The 18,551-nt window shown below is 38.8% G+C and overlaps 1 protein-coding gene and 1 pseudogene across 6 annotated transcripts in view; both read left to right on the top strand.

Moving 5' to 3' along the window:
* Nucleotides 1-18,551, top strand: part of Creb5 (cAMP responsive element binding protein 5) — a 418,076-nt gene that overhangs the window by 24,854 nt on the left and 374,671 nt on the right. The gene's annotated exons all lie outside the window — the stretch shown is intronic.
* On the top strand, nucleotides 1,487-18,498 carry LOC147829211 (FUN14 domain-containing protein 1 pseudogene; annotated as a pseudogene).

Genomic DNA, 18,551 nt, shown 5'->3' with positions numbered 1-18,551 from the left:
TAGTTGTCATGGTTTACTTAAACAGTTTTTCCTATTGTTCAATGCATAACATTTTGGGTTATCCTCTAGTGATAAATAATATTGTGACGAGCCTTCTTTCACATCACCCATAATCTTACATCTTTTATTTTCCCCAGGAAGTGTTCCAACAGTGGAGTTTGATACATTGTGCTAAGTTGTTTTCAAAACAGCTTGTACCTCTTCCCTCATTGATAACAAAGTTGTGCAATTGTGTCTCTCACCCCTACCCTCCAGCCAAAATTTGGGAATTGTCCTTAAAAAGAAAGAATTGTCAACATTGCTGCAAACATTGTTTTAATTTGCTTTTATTTGATTACAATGAACATTAAACATTATTTCCATTTGTGTTCTGGCAGTTTGAATGATCTGTTTTTGTCTATACCTTTTGGCCATTTTTCTTTGAGTATTAATATTTTGTTTAGGAAATTTACTTTTTTATACATATGGGAAGGATGTGGGCCTTTTTCTGGTGGGGGAGGTTATAATGCAGATTAAACCCTTGAACCCAAGGCCTTGTTATCGAGCTACAATCCTACATCCCTGGCCCTTTTAAAAATTTTTTATTTTGAGACTGGGTCTCGCTAAGTTGCTGGATTGCCCAGGTTTGGATTAAATTTGCCATCCTCTTGCGTCAGCCTCCCTAAGGGCTGGGCTTACGGGTGTGCTCTACCATGCCCAGCTAGGATATCCATCTGAAATGTTCAAAATTTAGAAACATATATATAGCCACATACTTTTAGGATAAAATTTTTTTCAAAAAATATTATTTTGATTCTTAACTTCTGATGTAGTGGCTTACTTTTGCACCTGTAAATATATAAACATAGGTTACTTTCAGAACACTGCCGCTTCTGTTAGCCGTAGTTTCATTTCTACTAATCTATTTTTCTATTTCCCTCTTCCTTCTACTGTAATAAAAATTTTAAAAGATCTAGACTTCTACTTATCTCACTTCACTCAACTGCACACTTCCATGGCAGCCTGCCAAGGAAACCACCGTCTGAAGAAAATCACACGTGAAGGCTGAAGAGGGTCAGTAGCACCAGTTGGGAGGAGTAGTTGACAGAGGGGAAAGACAGCTCCTTGCTTGTGTCATTTAAGCAATGACCTTTCCCAGCCGGGCTCACAGTAATCTGGCTGAGTGTGCGTGGAGGAGGCCAGGGGCTCAGGAATCCCAGGTGTCTGACGTCCTGCTCTCTGCTTCTGCCTGTAGCCAGAGGCAGCTCCATTCATCTCAGCTCGATCTCTGCTGCCTCATTTTAGGATGGAGATAATAATACCTCAAAGGTATGCAACTAATTAATTATTCTCAGCGATGGAAAATATAATTACTAATTATTATAATGATTAGATCATTAATTTCATTCGTTTTATAGAATTTTACTCAAATGCCAAAATTCAACACCGACATGCAGTTATTTGTAAAGACCTTTTTTTTTTTTTTGTGCCTATTATCTTCATAGTATCTTTGGAATGTTTATTTTATCCCATACTAGTTGAATTTCTTAAGATTATAGAAATTTGAAAATTCGTTGAAAGTATTTAGAAATATTTTGGAGTTCCAAGAAGAGAGAATGGCAGTTAATAAATACATATATAGATTTTTAAAATTTTGGTTCATTATAGGTCATTTTAACTCAATAATAAAATAACTAAATATATGAGACTGTTGATTTTTAAACCCATGTTGACTTCTTTTAATTCCAGTATGAGTCATATAATCTGGGGTGGTTAGTTTACTGGCAAAAAATTAAAAGTCGTACTATTATAGTTTACTTAGAGATTCAGCAGGAAAGTTGTATACATATAAACAATTTAACAAGTTACATGTTTAAAAAAATTTTAATTGAGTTTATTGATACATTTTAAGTATACCTATGATCATATTCATCATTGGGAATTTGTACCTGTACATAATATATCTCCATTCTTATTTTTTTCCCATTCCCCTGCCCTCCCTTCAGCCCCTCCCTGCCCCTCCCTATAAACATAAGCTTTGTTTCCTTTCAAATGACATGTTTCGAATAGCAGTACTGGCTTTCATTGTACAGTTTTAACTTTGAAAATGGGATAATTTATTAAGATTTTTTGTAATCCCATAAATTCATGGAAGTAGTGTAGCTCCGAGTTGAAATAGTTAAAAAGAGTATATACTTAGCATTAGGTGATTTTTTTTTTCATGAATAGTGTTGTTGAATGATGTTTAATTTAGTGTATGAATGTCTTGTTTATTTCTTTAGAGCATATGCTAGGGACTATGTGTTGTTATTCCTCTAAAATCAGAAGGATTGAAGGAGTATTGAAATTATCACCTAAGCCACCTGGCTTTTTTTTTTTCTGCCTTAACTGACAATTAGTTGTGAGTCTTTGGACAGTTAGGTAAATGCATACTGGCTCAGTTTCCCAATCTATAAATGGGAAAATGATACCTTTTTAAATTTATAAGATTGACATGAAGCTCAAAGGAAGGGAACTCTCTAGGAGGGACTGGATAGTTAAGAGCTGTGTGTGGCCTAGTAAAAATTCAGTGTCATCTTGCAAGATTGTTTTATTTCCAGATGTATGATTGTCAGTAGAGAGGTGTGTTTCATTTCTGCCTGGGAGATTCTGCATGCAGACAAGAGCTGAGAGTTGATTTGGCAGAGTTACGATCATATGTTTCCAGCTCTAGTGACCTCCAGGATCTCCTGGGCTGGCCTTCTTATGAATGAGGGGCATATAACCAGCCTCTTAAATTTAAGTGTCAGCTGCATCATCTTCTTCAGGAGGAAAAATGAAAACATTTGTTTTCTGAGTAAATGGCAAGTTTTAGTGGTAGGGTCAATTTATTTCTAAAACAGTCTCGTTTGCCTGAATGAGGAGCACATATTTATTTTCATGGTAAGTGGTGGGATCATAAAATTCTGTGTGACAGATGAACCAAACACTCAGCTATAAATTACATTTGGCTGGAAGAAGATGCTCTGGTATGAAACCACATTTCTGCTGCTCTTCGTTCTTGGGTTGAGGCTTATAGCTGGGAGATTGGTGACTCTTGGATTTACCTGAAAAACAAAAAGTATTCTTGGTAGAAACCAGAAAGGAGTGAGTAATCCTATATCTGTGTATTTATATAAAGAAAGGAGACACACTGATGTTACTTGGATCTAGCATTTCTCTGGCCAGGAGACTAAAAGTATCAGAACGTCAGAATGGCTTGTGGCATTGTGGTTTATTTTCAGAGACCTTTTGATGACACCATCAAGTTCTTTTCCCTTTTGTTTTATTTTAAAGTGGTCCTACATTGGCTTCATAAATGTGTCATGAAGTGGCTTTGTTCGTGTGTGTGTGTGTGTGTGTGTTTCTCTGAGCTTTCAGTCTCATAAAAATTAAATGTGTGCTTTCTTGTAACCTGATATGCCCTCTCCAGTAAAAATCAGTGTTTCTTGCCCTTGCAACTCAAGCCGGGGAGGTCTTATGCAGCCTGTTTGTTGTGTACATTTGTGCATATGGCCTTTGGTCACTCATGTTTTCTGATGTTTCTTAAACATACCTGAGACGTTGGTGCCAGCTATAAATAATCTATTTCCTTATGTTTAGCCTCCCTGTGTGTTCAGTAGAAAACAGCAGAGGGTGTACCCCTTTCCTTGATCTGTGAAGTGAGCATGGAATGGCACCTGTTTTTATTATTGATGTATTATTCCTTTGATTGTGTTGCAAAAAAATAACTGAAGAGGGTGGATTTCTGGAATTTGAAACCATTTAGATCTTTTTCAGTTCTAAATTCTACTATTTCAGATATGCCAAGAAGAAAGATTCCAAATCTTATAATGGCAAGTTATCTGCCTGTGCTTAGATGCAATTATCATTTTCCCCATGGAAATTCCATGACATTTTTTTCTAGGAAATAATCAAATGTTGACTTTTAAGGTTAGGTTCCAAAGTAGAGCAGGTCTCTAAGATTCCACTTGGATTTATCCTTGCTCTCATACTTGGGACCAGCGCAGACTTTCACAACATTTGATTGTGGTGTTCAAGGACATATTACCAAGATCATGGAACTTGGGGAAACAGATTACATTTATTCTGTTACATAAAATTCCCAAAGTTGAACATATGATCTGTTGTTCCAGTTTTCCTTTCCCAGTTTTAAGACAGTAGGCATTGAAGGTCTTTGGTTTGGTGCAATCCAGTAATAAATTTGTCTTTACTTTGTTCTAATGCTTCATGCCTCAGCGAACTCAGCTCTTATTCACGACATCCTCCTTATCTGATGAGCAGAAAGTACTCTCCCAACCTGCGGTGACATAGAGAGGTACCTGTTAAGCAGTTTAAAGATTTCATACTACTGTTGATGAACGTTGAGAAAATAGATGCCTACTTATTATATTTAAGCATTTTTATCGTCTTATTTAGTAGGTATTATTATCTCTGGATAATAATTCAGAGGGCCTCAAGATTTTATCCAAGATCATCTGGTTACTAGAGCAGTGCCCCAATTACCCTCTGTTGTGGGTGCCTCCTTTCCTTGTAGCCATGATAAGTTTGCCAAGAGAGTTTTGATAAGTTTGATAAATTTGATAAGTTTTGATCAGTTTGTCAAGAAAGCCCACCATCATGTCTTCTTCAGATGAAGCTCTGTGTATGGCAAGAATTGAACTGAAGTCCTAGTTCCATACACCTTCCTTCTTGCACCTTCTACCAGTATAAGATACCCATTAGTTTAATCTGTTACCAAATATCTTACAAACCACTTACAAAAATCTAATTTCAGTGACTACTAATTTCAAGAAGTATAGTAGTAGCACTTACTTCACTTAAAAACAGGGAATTTAAAGTGTAGTTTGTACTATAATCTAATTAGATGGCATTGTATCTGATGTTATTCTTAGTGCTCATGTTATTAATAAGCATATTAAAAGATACAGTCCTATTAGCTATGAACAGTGTCATGACATCTATGTCTTAAATGCAGTTGCTGAAAGGGAATTAACATTTTTACTATTCTTTGTGTGATTTGGGGGAGATCTGTTGTAGAATAGAAGAGAATAGAGACATGTATGGAATTAAAATCTGATTACAGGCTCAGGATGAATATACAAAACACTAGTCATCCATCTGCACCTAAGATTTTCCAGTTATCCAAAAAAGCTTTTATTCAGGAACCATTTGTGGTTGGGGTGCATTGTGATGCATCATTTATGTAGTGCCTTAAGTGTTTACTAGAGCTTGTGAGAGACAAAGCTCAAGAATCCTCCCTTAACACCCTACTATCAAGAGACACTTTTGTATTATATAATAGAATTTTATCTGAGGGTAGATATTGCTTAACTCATTCATTTTTTGAAAGCAGAAGTTCAGAGTTTCCTTTAACATGTAGATAACCCCAAAATACTGATTTATATTTTCACTTCCAATAGGCATTCACACCATAGAGAATGTTGTACAGTCTAAAAATGGGTGGGGCTGGGATGAGAACAAAATATCAACTCTGTCAGTGAGTTACTGTCCATGAGGGTGTCTGTCTCTATGATAGTGTCTAGAGATCACAGACACCCAGCCTTTCACCAACAGAGACCTCCTTGTTTTCTCTTATTTTTATATTTGATTTTTTTGGAGATAAGATCTCACTATGTAATTCAAGCTGGCTTTGTGGCCCAGGTTGGCCTCAAACTTGTGGTGATCCTTCTGCCTCACCTTCTGAGTGCTGGGATTATAGGCATCCACGACCATGCTTGGTATATTTGATTTTTTTCTATTTATAAATTTTAATTAACTCATTTTCTTTTCCAATTAGTGGCACTTATAATTGTCAATAAGAAGTTGTGATAAACACAAGATGACTGGCATTACTACACTGAATCAAAATCATTGCAGCCAGTGGTAAAGAAAGTTGACATTTTACTTGGCATGTGAAGCTTTTTATTGTGAATAACAACTGTTTAAATATATGTTAAGCCTTTGGAAATGCTGAAAATAGAACTGATCTCTGTTATTACTTTCACAGACTTCCTAGGAATCCAGAGACCCCCAAGTGGGGAGCAACTGGATTTAGCAATTGCCATAAATTCTCTTCTACTTTTAACATTCTGTGATTTGTGAACACCATTAAAACTAATAAAATTGAGCAATTACAAATGTACTCCCAACAGTGGATTTTGAAATCCAGGTCCAATATTTTGTGGGGTGGGAAGACAGGCAAATAGTGAAATCACCAAGATGTGGAGAACAGGATAAGGACTGGGAATATCTGAGCTTTGCTATGCCCCACAATTTTCCTTGGTGAGCAACCAAAAGTGCCAACATTTACATTGTTATTCTTTACCACAACAGGTCTAGTTGTCTGTGATTTTAAAAAATATTAAAATATAAAAGCAGACTCTCCATTTGATGATTTAAAAAATATCAAAATATAAAAGCAGACCTTTCATTTGATTCTTGTGTCCATGCCATCTTCTTGACCCCAGGCTCTACACTGAAGGTAGAATGAGCTGAAAACCCAAAGTTAACTGTATCAAACCTCTGTTAGGTCTCAACTGGCCAAAGGATAAACCTAACCTCTTTGGGTTGATGTACAAGGTTTGTCATAATATGATGTAATTTACACCTAACTTTTTTCCATATGTATTTTATGAACCTACTATAGTGAATTTTTTCCTCATACTTGCAAACTTCCAAACATTTGATAATCCCCTGTCTTTGTACATGCTGTTCTGCCAACTGGAGTACTCTCTATGCTTTCTTCTTGCAATACCCAGTTAAGTTAATAGCGCTTACTATGTACCAAACATTCGTTTACTCATTACATTGAAGGACTTGCCGTTATCAACTATTAATCCCTTTTGCAGAGGTGGTCCCTTTTGCTCAGAAAGGTTAAAGTAGTTTCCCAAGGACACATAGCCAATAAATGATGTCGTCAAGATTTGAACCTATAGCTTCAGGACCTATATCTTTTTTGTTGGTACCGGGGATCTAACTCGTGACCTTGTGCTTGCAAGGCAGGCACCGGAACCACTGAGCTAAATCCCTGGCCCTGGGACCTATATCTTAACCTCTGTGAATAGAGTGGCACCTTCAAAAGCACAGATTTTCCCCAGTCCCTCAAGTGCTCTTCATTTTGTACACTTCTTAAAGTGATTTCTAAAGCATCTCTATAAAAGAATTTAGAAGTTGCACTGTGATTTCGGTGTTTCTCTGCCTTCATGATTTGTGATTAATTTTGAGTATCATTCAGCTTTGTATGGCCAGGGCTAGCAAAATGCCTGCCACCTGGTAAACACTTAGTGTATATTTCTTGAATGGGCAAATGAATGAGTGAGTGAACAACCACAGAAACACTGTCTGTACTTAGGTGAGTGAGGATCATCTTTCCTTCTGTGACGTGCTTCTGGGATATCGGTTGAAAACCACTTCCTTCCAGTAGACTTTACCTGTCTCAGGGGTGCAAAATACTCCAACAGGAAAACTTAGAGCTCTCAGTTGTCATCTCCTCGTGACAGTAAATCATTGTCAAATCTTGCAGAGATGCCCAAGAATTCTGCTGAGTATCCATGTAGCACTCTAGTCCGACAATGCTGATTTATTTAAGTATAGGTTTCATGCTCTGCGAGAGCTCATCATCTGCTTAAGTTGTGTTTACTTTAAGTAACAGTCAGCGTTTTCCCTAGGAGTTATAGAAAAATGGTAATTCAACTTAATTTTTAAGCGAGGCCTGTTTAAGAATAATTTGTTAATTGCTAGTTGGTTGATTCCGTTTCCTTAAATTAAGGGCTTCAGTTAATATCACATGCTCATTGCCAGCTTGCTGGGATCTGCTGCAGGGGTGTGCACAGTTGGTGATATATTACAGCCTTATTCTCTTATGCCAGCCTATGCCCCAGCTTTTAAATTCATCTTTAGCTAATTTTACAAGCTGGAAAGTAGCTTGATAGGTTACTAGTTTAGGACTGCAAGCTGGAAGCTTTATTTAATAGCCACTTACAAAACCATTTAGGCAGACATTGGATATTAAGTCTTCACTGTGATGGGGCACACAGAGCCACTTTATCAAGGCTACTTCTTAAAATTCAGGAGAATTGGGGTTCACACTACTTGGGCTGAAGGTGTTTCATCAACCACACACAAGACAGGATCCAAACTGCTGTGGGGTGGCTGGGAGTCCAGTGTTTTCTTTGGCAAGAAAGGGAATATTTGGCAGCCTGTTATTGGGAAGGCTCGAGGAGACTGACTGTGGCTGGCAGAAGAGAGTACACTGAGGTTGGGTGCATCGGGATATGTAATGGTTTTGTAAATGTTTTGGTTTCGATAAAATCCCAACTGTATTTTATCAATGCATTTCCCCTCTAATTTTTAGACCCTTGTGCATTTCAAGGGAAATTTAGTCCATATGTTTTTGATTCATTTATACTTAACTCATCAAAATGTTGTTCTCTAAGAGTTATTTGATGTCCAAGAAAACTTTAGAGCTTGATTTAAATCCCTTTCAAAGTGCTTTCCCCCTTCCTTTGTAAAAATAGAAAGCCATCTACTTTTGGCAATACCTAAATGCACACACACACACACACACACACACACACACACACACACACACACCCCAAAAGTTTGCATTTGGTTGAAAGCTCTAAGCCCATAAGGCTGGTGAGCTGAGCCAAATGCATTCTCCAGCTCCTGGTCATATGTGAGCTGTTACTCAAAAGCACAGAGAGATCTTTACCTTTCCATAGTCTCTGGGGCTGTCCACATGGAAAGAAAGTTTAAAAAGAAAATGTCTGCTATTTGCTATGTCTTTGAACTTGGGAAAGCCACTTAATAAGCTCCTCTACCTTGAGTTTCCCATCTGTGAAGCTGGGCTCAAATTTTTCCTGCCTGCTCCCCAAATTACTGAGAGAATTAAAGAACTAGTGTGAAGGTACTTTGGAAAATATAAATATCATCACAACTCTTTTTTAAAAAATATTGTCACTCTTTGAATAAAATAATACTCAACCTTTGGTAAATGTCATGTACTAGGCATTGTGTTAAGACACTTTACAAATTGCTATCTTGTTTAATCTTCAGTGTAACAGATGAAGAGTCAATGACTTTAAGTTCCACAGTTTGGAAATAAAATTCCGTGTAATTTGCCCACAACCTTATAGCTTGTGGTTGAAATAACTAGAAAAGGAATCCAGTGCTTTATAGGTTTTGACCAGTAAATTGTGGATTGTATGGCTTTTGTATTGTCATCAACATCAGAGTTTGTCTCAAGTTAGTTTCATTCATATTTGAGTCTCTCCATAGCATTAATATCAGTCACATTTTTTCTGTCATAGTTTTTATTGAGCAATTAGAGTAAATGTATTTATAAACAAATGCTGCTCAAATATATATAGATTAAAAGATCATTCATTACATAGGGTACCAATAGAAGCTAATTTTAATTGAGTATCTATTTTGGTCCAGACACTGCAGACATTTTTTTACCTAATTTAATTTTCTCAGTAATTCTGAGATACAGACTGCCATTATTAAGAATTGTAAAGAACTGAGATTTACCCTCCCATCCAGTTTTGTGGATGCAGGCAAAAGATATGAGACTCCTGGGATAGAGACAAAGTTCTTTATTACTCACAGCCAGCAAGTAGCATTAGCTTCACATTCACATCAGTGCATTTGTTCCCAATCCTCTGAGGATGGTGTGGAGTGGTCCACGTGGATGCTGAGCATGAAGTGGTGCAATACAGTCAAAGAACTCTTAGCTTAGAAAGCTCATTCTCTTTTAATGTTGTAGTAAATAACCTTGCCTGACTTTTGCTCGAGGGAGACGTTATCTTTACTATACTGGACAGTAAGCAAACCTCCCCTTTGCTCCAGAGGGATATACTAAGTCTGTCCTCTAGAACTTTTCACTATACAAACATGTTTGAAAAGATTCTAGAGCAAAGGTCAACGATATAGCTGCTTCTAAGACATACAGAATAATGACAGGCCCACAGCAGATTGTCTTCCAATGGTCATTATCTCCATTTTACAGTTGAAGAATCTGGATTTAGAGAGGTGGTTATTCATTCATTTCAGAAATATTTATTGAGCACAAGTTTATGTTAAAGTTACATCACGAAAAAATGGAGGAGAGGAGAGTCAACACAAACTCTAAGCCACTAACTTGTCCCCTTACCCCTCAACCCTGTGTCTCCTCAGCCACTATCTCATCTTGTCTCCGTACTTAATGACTACTTATATAAAACAGCGACCTACCTATACTTTAAAAAATGGTAAGAACCCTTTGGGACAAGTGCCTCTCTCGTCATCAGTTCCCCCGTTGCAGCTTGCCACAACCCGAGATGCCCAAATGCCTGACACTTGCCTGAGATGTGAGTGTGGTTTGGCAGATGCTAAGAGAAGTCAGAATGGTGTTGTGAGGTCATATTCGCAGCATATGGAAGACAGTGGTGCTAAAAGATTTGAAAGGCGGATGCAACATGGATAATTCTGTTATGAGAAATATTTTTTTGTAACTTGGGAATCATTTGGTGTCTGTAAAAAATTCACATTCTTTTCCCCGTTGTCCCTTACTGTGGTTTGGATCTGTATTGTCTCCCCAAAGCCTCAAGCACTCAGAGGTGGGGCTTTGGGAAGGTGATTGGATCATGGGGGTGCTGTACTCATGAGTAGATTCATCCATGGATGAGTTCAGAGCTGAAAGTGCTGTTTGGGAAGTGGGGCCTAGTGCGAAAAGGAAGGTCACTAGGGGTGTGAGCTGGAAGGGTATAGTTCCCCCCCTGCCACTTGTCTTCTCTCTCTGTTTCCTGGCTGGCATGATATGAGCAGTCTTCCTCCTCCAGATCTGTCTACCATGTTATTTTTCCTTTGAAGCTGGCCAACAATGGATTATAACCATGAGCCAAAATTAACCTCTCCTCCTATAAGTTGCTACAAGTTGCTGGTGTCAGATACTGTGCTCCAGTGATGGGGAATGTGACTAAGACACCTCTTCACCAATTATTCCACATTTTTATGTTTGTATACTGGTACCTTAAATGATTTTATGAAGATTTTTAGTAATGCCCGAGTTAGCTTGTGGGATTCCCTTTCCATGTGCCCGCATCAGTCTGTCATAAAATATTTGAGGATTATGAAGATGGAATCTGGGGAGAAGCAAAAGGTCTTGTCAACAATATGACCAGAAACATCTTTTCCAAACAAATTGTCCTAAAGAAAGGCCTCCCAGACTGCAAATTCTCTCCTCCTTCAATGTAAGCCCACCCGAGAGAGCTAATTTGTTAGTTTTCCTGGGAAAATAATAAAAGTGAAGATGGGATGATGAAGAGGGTTTGTGGTTAGACTAACAGAGTGAATGAAATTTAGCTGTTCAACCATTGCCTGTCTCAACCGAGTCACTGCAGGGGTTGGATCCTTTCACTGGTTTTTTTCTATCAGTGGAGAAGCTATCTTAAAACAAGAGGTGGCAGGGAAGAGGAAAGAAGACTGACTTGGTGATGTTCAGCCCTGACCCTGTATGCATGGTGAGCATAACACACTGAGAAGCTCCCTCCTGCTGGCCTGCTCTCCACTGGCCCCCGCTCAACACCTGAAGCCATTGTCTCTATTTCCTGAGCTCGTTTCTATTCCCCCTGATGTCAGAGAAAATCTAATTATTAAAGAATTTTTTTGAACAGACTGCTGCTTTTATTTTATGTCATGTATTATAGACAGTATTTAGAAGAAATCATACATTGGTTTCCATTTTTCCCCTTTCCATCTAATTAGTAAATAATTTGAAGGAAAAAAATTTTAGAGAGAACTCTGTCACCCCTAAATGATCACAGAGTGGGGTTGTGATGCCTCCCTGTCTCTTCCATAACTCAAGGGATCCTTTCTACTCTTAAATGCTACACAAGAAAGTTTATGGACACACTCTGTGATGGGGCCAGCCTCTTGCAGAGCAGATGATTCTGGCTAATTCTCTACCATTTGTCTTGCAAACAATTCTGTCCTTGGCTAGGCTATTCTTAGCTGCTTTAGACTAGGCTGCAGAAAGAAGAAATTTCCTTCTACCCCACAACAGCACAGTTGAATCGAGAAAGAGAGTAAGACTGGGGATGTAGCTTAAAAAAAGAGCACTTGCTCAGTGTGTGCAAGGTCCTGGGTTCAAGCCCCAGTACCACAAAAACAAAAATATAACAAAACATCTTTGGAGCCTGTTTTATTTAATAATGAAAATGGGCCTCAGGAACCAGTGTTCTCCCAATGTATGTAAGAAGATGACAGAATGGCCCAGAACTGGCCTCAGGCGGTATCATGGCGTCCTGGAACCCTCCTCCCTAAGAATATGAAAGTGATGACGACTCTTATGAAGTGTTAGATTTAACAGAGTATGCAAGAAGACACCACTGGTGGAATCGAGTGTTTGGCTACCGATCAGGACCTATGGTAGAAAAATACTCAGTAGCTACCCAGATTGCAATGGGTGGCGTGACTGGCTGGTGTGCAGGATTTTTGTTCCAGAAAGTTGGAAAACTTGGAGCAACAGCAGTAGGTGGTGGCTTTCTTCTCCTACAGATCGCCAGTCATAGTGGCTATGTGCAGATCGACTGGAAGAGAGTTGAAAAAGATGTAAACAAAGCCAAAAGACAGATTAAGAAACGAGCAATATTATAAAGCAGCACCTGAAATCAACAATGTAATCGAAGAAGCAACAGAATTCATCAAACAGAACATCGTGATATCCAGTGGATTTGTGGAAAGGTTTTTGCTTGGCCTTGCATCTTAAGGACATGAATGATCCTTCCTAGTGGATCCAGCTGTGAGAAGAGAGTGGCAGCAGGGTGACTTCTCAGCAGCCCATGCCACCAGAGTCTCCAGAGCAGGGAGAAGCAACTCGCTGGACAATACCAAATTCACAACTTAGCATTTTGCCATCTGAAGCTTGGCAAATGAGTATCTGCTGTAAAACAGCCTGTGTGGTATTTGAACAATAGTGTTCTTGAGCAAAACATGGCTTTTGGCGTTTTTTTCAAAATTTGCATCTGTTTAAAAAGTAGCCAGTAAGATAGCACTATTAGATATGGATATGAGAAAAAAAAATCTGTTGGCTCTATCTCCCAGTGAAATATTATTTTTTTTTATTTAAATAAGATGTTCGTTGTGCTTCATAGTATAGTACCAATAGTTAAAAATTTGTCTTATAGCTGGATGTGGTGGCGTGTGCCTGTAATCCCAGCACTTGGGAGGCTGAGGCAGGAGGATCACTGTAGGTTCGAGGCCAGCCTGGGCTACATAATAAGTTCAAGGCCAGCCTGAAATACATAGTGAGACCCTGTATAAAAAAAAAATTGTCAAGGGCCAGGGATTTAGCTCAGTGGTTCTGCCACCTGCCTCATAAGTGCAAGGTCATGAGTTCGATTCCCCAGTACCAAAAAAAAAAAAATTGTCTTACAGCTTCAATAGTAGGGCTGAGTCTTTTTAAAGATGTGTTTGCAATAAACTTAAAGAGCTATTGAAAAAAAAAAGAAGAAGATGACAGAATGAATGCTGCTTTGATCAGGATACCCAAGATCTGTTGGTGGCAGTGGCAAAACAACTTCAACAAACAGAACCAAACACAAAACCAACAAAAGATGTGCAAAATGTCACTTCTATAATCATGCTGTGCTGTTCTTTTTCCCTGGTGGTAGTCCTTGGAGCAGCCAGGGCACCTTTCCTGGGGTGAACTGTATGGAATACCCACAAACACATGTGGTTTCAAAGGAAACATTGGGCTAGTCATCAACTTTGATCCTTTCCATGGTTCTGCCCACAATTTACTTGTTGCATTTGGTCCTTCCATTTGTTTCGGGTTCTCTCTCCCCCTTCCCACTCAGCACCAGAAAGCCCTATGCAGACTGGAGCATTTGGGGCAGGGTGATGCGGCTGCTGGCAACTTCCAAAATATGACACAGTGAAAATATGAACCAAATGTTCCTCATATGAAAGGGTGTGAAGTCTTCATCACCCTTCTCTCTGTGAGAGGAGAGCATGGAATAACTGGACTGCTTTGGGTTTCTGTTCTGGCTCTGCCTTTTAATAGTTGGGTGACAACGCATCTTTATAAAATAGCAGCCGTGCAGAGCTCAATGGTACTTGCCTGTAACTCGAGCTACTCAGGAGGCTAAGGTAAAAGGATTGCAATTTCAAGCTAGCCTTGGCAACTTAGTCAGACTGTGTCACAAAATAAAGGCTAAAAAGGGCTGGGGATTTAGTGCAGCAACACCTTCCCACCTCCTGTATAGCCCCCTGTAGTGCAAAGCAAAACCAAACAAACATCTCCAGCAGTGGTCTCGCCCGTCTCATACCGGTGCTATTGGGGTTAAACAAAGTCGTTAACGCGTGCCTGCTACATACTAAACACTGTGTGTGTAAGTAATTCTTCTCTTGAGAGGCAAGGCTGTTTTTTACTCTCCTTGGGCATCAGTGGGGGCTGTCCATCTGGGCTTACTAGCCCTGTGACTATGGGCTTGTTACTGACCTCTTGCCTGAAATGTGAAGATCAAAACACCATCAACATCATAGAGTTAGTTCTGTTGAGAACTAAGTAGAATACTACATGCAGCACAAGGCACTCCATGCATATTAGAATTGTTGTTACTGTACTGAAACCAAGGGCTGGTGCATACAGTTGGCCCTCTTTGTCTGCAGCAATGAACTATGGATCAGAAATATTTGGAAAAAAGAATGCCTCTGTCCTGAACACCTTCAGACATTTTTGTCATTATTCCCTAAAGAATACAATCTGCCAAGTATTTACGTGGCGCGTGCATTCTATTAGGTATTGTAAGTCATCTACAGATGATTTAAAGTATGTGGTAGGATCTACATAGGTTATACACAAATACAAGTATTTTATATAAGTGATTTGAACATCCACAGCTTTTGCTATCTGCAGGGTCGGGGTGAGGGTCTTAGAACCAAATCCCCTGTGGGTACAGAGGGGTGACTGTATCTTTTTTTAAAAAAATGGTATGTAGCGTGTGCTCAGTGACTAATAACTTCATTTTCCATAATGCTTCGTTGACTAGTCTTCCAGTTCATATATGACAGGTCATAGAGGTGTGTTTTGTTGGGACTGATGCTAAGAAATGAAGATAAGGTTTTCCAAAGGGAGTCCAACTCTGAAGGCTTCCTTCATATATATTTGTCCTTTTAGGTGCTACAAATCTAAAAAAAGAAATTTGGACCAACTCACTTAGTATCACAGGCATGAGTCCCCTTAATATAGCCCTATGTTTCAGTGGAGCCTCACTTCCATGATGCTTAGCCATGTTGGGAGGGAGAAGGCAGTGCTAGAGGATGTTCATTCTTTGTGTCACTGGAACGTGGGTCCCACACACGTACCTGCTGAGGGAGGGGGCTGGAAGACGTTTATGTGTACTTAGAAGTGGAGGTGCCCACAGTTGAGAGAGAAAGACAAATAGTACAGTGACTCATGGTCTTAATTTTATGTGGAATTTTTTAAAGTCTCTCTGGTTATATGGCCATCCCACAGTAAGAGGCCTTCTGAGATGAGCCTGTTTTTCTTTCTTCCCATGGGCTCTTCTTTGACTTAGAGCAGAAATTTATAAAAATTGGAATCTGCTAAAGAATCCTTTCTTTGGTGGATAAGAAGCTGCAAGAAATTATTTCAGTGATTGAGAGAATCTTTTTGATGGCATATGTATGGTTTCATATTTTATTGCTTCCAACTTTTCATAGATCTGCTTAATTTAGTGTTGGATGTCTCAGAGTTGTTTGGTCCTGACAAGACACCAAGTCTGTTGGTTCTCTGGGCTCTGCATTTTCCTGGGGACCTTACTCTTGGACCATACTCTTAGATTTCCAGAACTGTGCACGACATAAACTTTTTCTTTATAAACTATCTAGTCTTAAGTATTTTGTTATAGCAACACAAAACAGACTAAGACACCCTTCAACTATAATGTCATTTAGCATCCTTTCTTTACCCTGTTCCCCACTCCCACATTCCACCTTCTGACAGCTTCATAGTTACATTCACATTGTTCAGGTGCTTTGCCTTCACATTCTGTCATGAAACCACAAGTATTTCTTCTGTACTTTTGGTTAACTGTGTTATGATTATGCAATATTTGTCTCTTTCCTGGCCAGATATTGTATTAGGATCCTTCTCCAGGGGAACTAATGTTATAATTTAAGGGTCTTGCTTAGAGGAATATTCCTAACATCCATGTTCAGTTGAATAACTTTTTAAAAAACTCCACTGATTGCTTAAAAGCATTTTGCCAAGCTTAATAAGTTGTTAGTTTCTCCTAAGAAGGTCCTGTCAGCTTTCCTCTAATTTTTTTCCCTGACTCTTCTCTGTCCTTAAATAGGTCAAGCATTGCTGTTTCCTTACCCTTAGGACCTGTCCAATTGAAAGATTTAGTTTGTGAGGCGAGCTGAGGCAGTGATGAGGTTGAATCTTTAGACTTCCTTTGGATCATGTGAATGAAATCATATGTTCCTTGCAATAATAAGAGAAGCTATGATTTGGGAGAATCAACTGATATTCCTGATGAGTTTTAATTTTGTTTTTCTTTATTTATTTTTGGTCTTTTCACAAAGGAGAATGTCAGAATAATGCAAGCTGTTTGTTTGATGGATCCTGTTGTGATTGATAATAATGATTCTGCTGCTTTTTGTTGGATCAAAATAACAAAAAAATCCAAGGGCATTTGTAATATGCCTCCTTGGGTTTAAAAATCAATTAGGGGGTATCTGAGGACTTTGCATAATATATTGCTAGAAACAACTACCAAAGGAAGGGCCTAAAAAATCTTAAAAATTATCCCAGTGTGATGATACCTGCTGTTTTAAACTGCTGTTCTGATACTTGATTTGTCTGTCAGGAAAAATATTGAAGTGGATAATTTACCAAGCTTGCAGTTTCTCATGCTGGAGAAAATATGTAATTAAGAAATGCCCAACATAGATTTAGAAAAGGATATTTGATGCAACTCAAATGGCTGATGTTAAACCATAATTTTCCCCAGATAGTGGATTGCCACAGAAGCCAGATCCACTTGGCTAGATACTCTACCTTGTCATGGATTTGCATATCCTCCTCTCTGTTCATTTGTGAGTCTTGGACAGGCAAGGAGAAATTTTGGATAAGAAGAGACAAACACCAGCTCTCTAGATTTTTCTCAAGTCTGGCAAAATGTAGAAAATGGGTTACAATGTATATTCTCCCCAGTTAATTCCCTTTTGAATGGTAGTTGGAGGTCACTATGATGAAGTAGATGCATAGCCCTGTGGCACTGGAAACTGGGGACAGAAGATCCTCTGTTATGACACCATGTAGCCATCATTTGCAGGTTGAAGCAAGCTCTTTGTGCCTCTACTCAAGGTGATTTGGGTATTGTATGTTACAGATTTTTCTGGTGTACTCTGCAAGTGTACTGGCTGTGGCCTGGAAAACTTTATAGGGGTCTTTGGAGAGGATGTGGATACATAAGAGAAGAAGACATAAACTATAATTGGGAGGGAGCCGCCTTGCTTAACGGTAGTTCCTATCCTGGAGGAAAACTTTTAATTTTGGGCATTCATTACAATAACATTATTGGAAAACTGCCATTCTTCAGTGTGGCTGGCACCTAACATTCTCAGACCCAAAGTTTCACCAGATGTAAGTTTTTCTGTTTCTTGGACATAAACAAGGAAGGCCCAGGTTGTTTCAGTCTTTTACAGTTGATCTGGATTCTAGTCACTTTTCTAGGATGGCATTCTGTACATTGCCAATGTGTATGTATACTTTATTAATCCAGGGTAAATCTGGCCGGATTTTGAGGCTGTAGCTTAAAAACTATGATCTTAATCTACCTAGAGGATATGTGATGTGTATTCATGTGCCTCTGCACATGTACGTGCATGCGCATGTGCTGTAGACATACAGTGAAGCACGACACAAGATTGCTTAGTGTTTTGTGCACACAGAAGTGTAGCTGTTCTAGAGGGGCATCCCTAGGTCAGCACCACTTTCTAATGGGTCCTGGTGCTGTGGTCTTTTCATTGTGGGGTTTTGGGAGCTTGGATGTAAATAAGGTTTTTTTTTCTTCCATGCAGTTCAATTGCCTAGCTGTAGAAGTAGCTGACAGATTTCTTGAGGATCTTTGCACTCACATTCTTGAATAAGTTCCACAGGGTTTCTCAAAAAGATAGTTGTATCTTTAAGTATATATGCATGTAACACATGTGTATTTATAGTCTTCCAAGTGGTATGCAGGTGTCACCGCTGCATGGTTCTGCTGTTAACTGCCAGCTCCCTGGCTTGATTCTGTTTTCTGGCATATTCTGCTGGTCTGCCTGTGAGCCCCTCCAGCATCACTACAGAACCTCAGCTCTTTGCAATTGGTTAACATTACATTTCCCCATACTATGCCTTCATTCTCTCTAGCCTCATCAGATTCAAATGAGCCTTCCTTATGTCAAATATTTTATAGTAAACAATTATAATTTTGTAATGAATTTTACAGATTAAAAATCTACCTAGACACATAATTTTTAAAAGCTGTAAATATAATATAATAAAGAAGTAAAAA

The sequence above is a fragment of the Heterocephalus glaber genome, unplaced genomic scaffold (genome assembly GCF_053883595.1).
Source record: "Heterocephalus glaber isolate CG9 unplaced genomic scaffold, H.glaber_assembly_v1.0 deba00000676, whole genome shotgun sequence".
Classification (NCBI taxonomy): Eukaryota; Metazoa; Chordata; class Mammalia; order Rodentia; family Bathyergidae; genus Heterocephalus; species Heterocephalus glaber.
The sequence above is the reverse complement of the archived record's forward strand: the minus strand, read 5'-3'. Positions and strand labels throughout refer to the sequence as shown.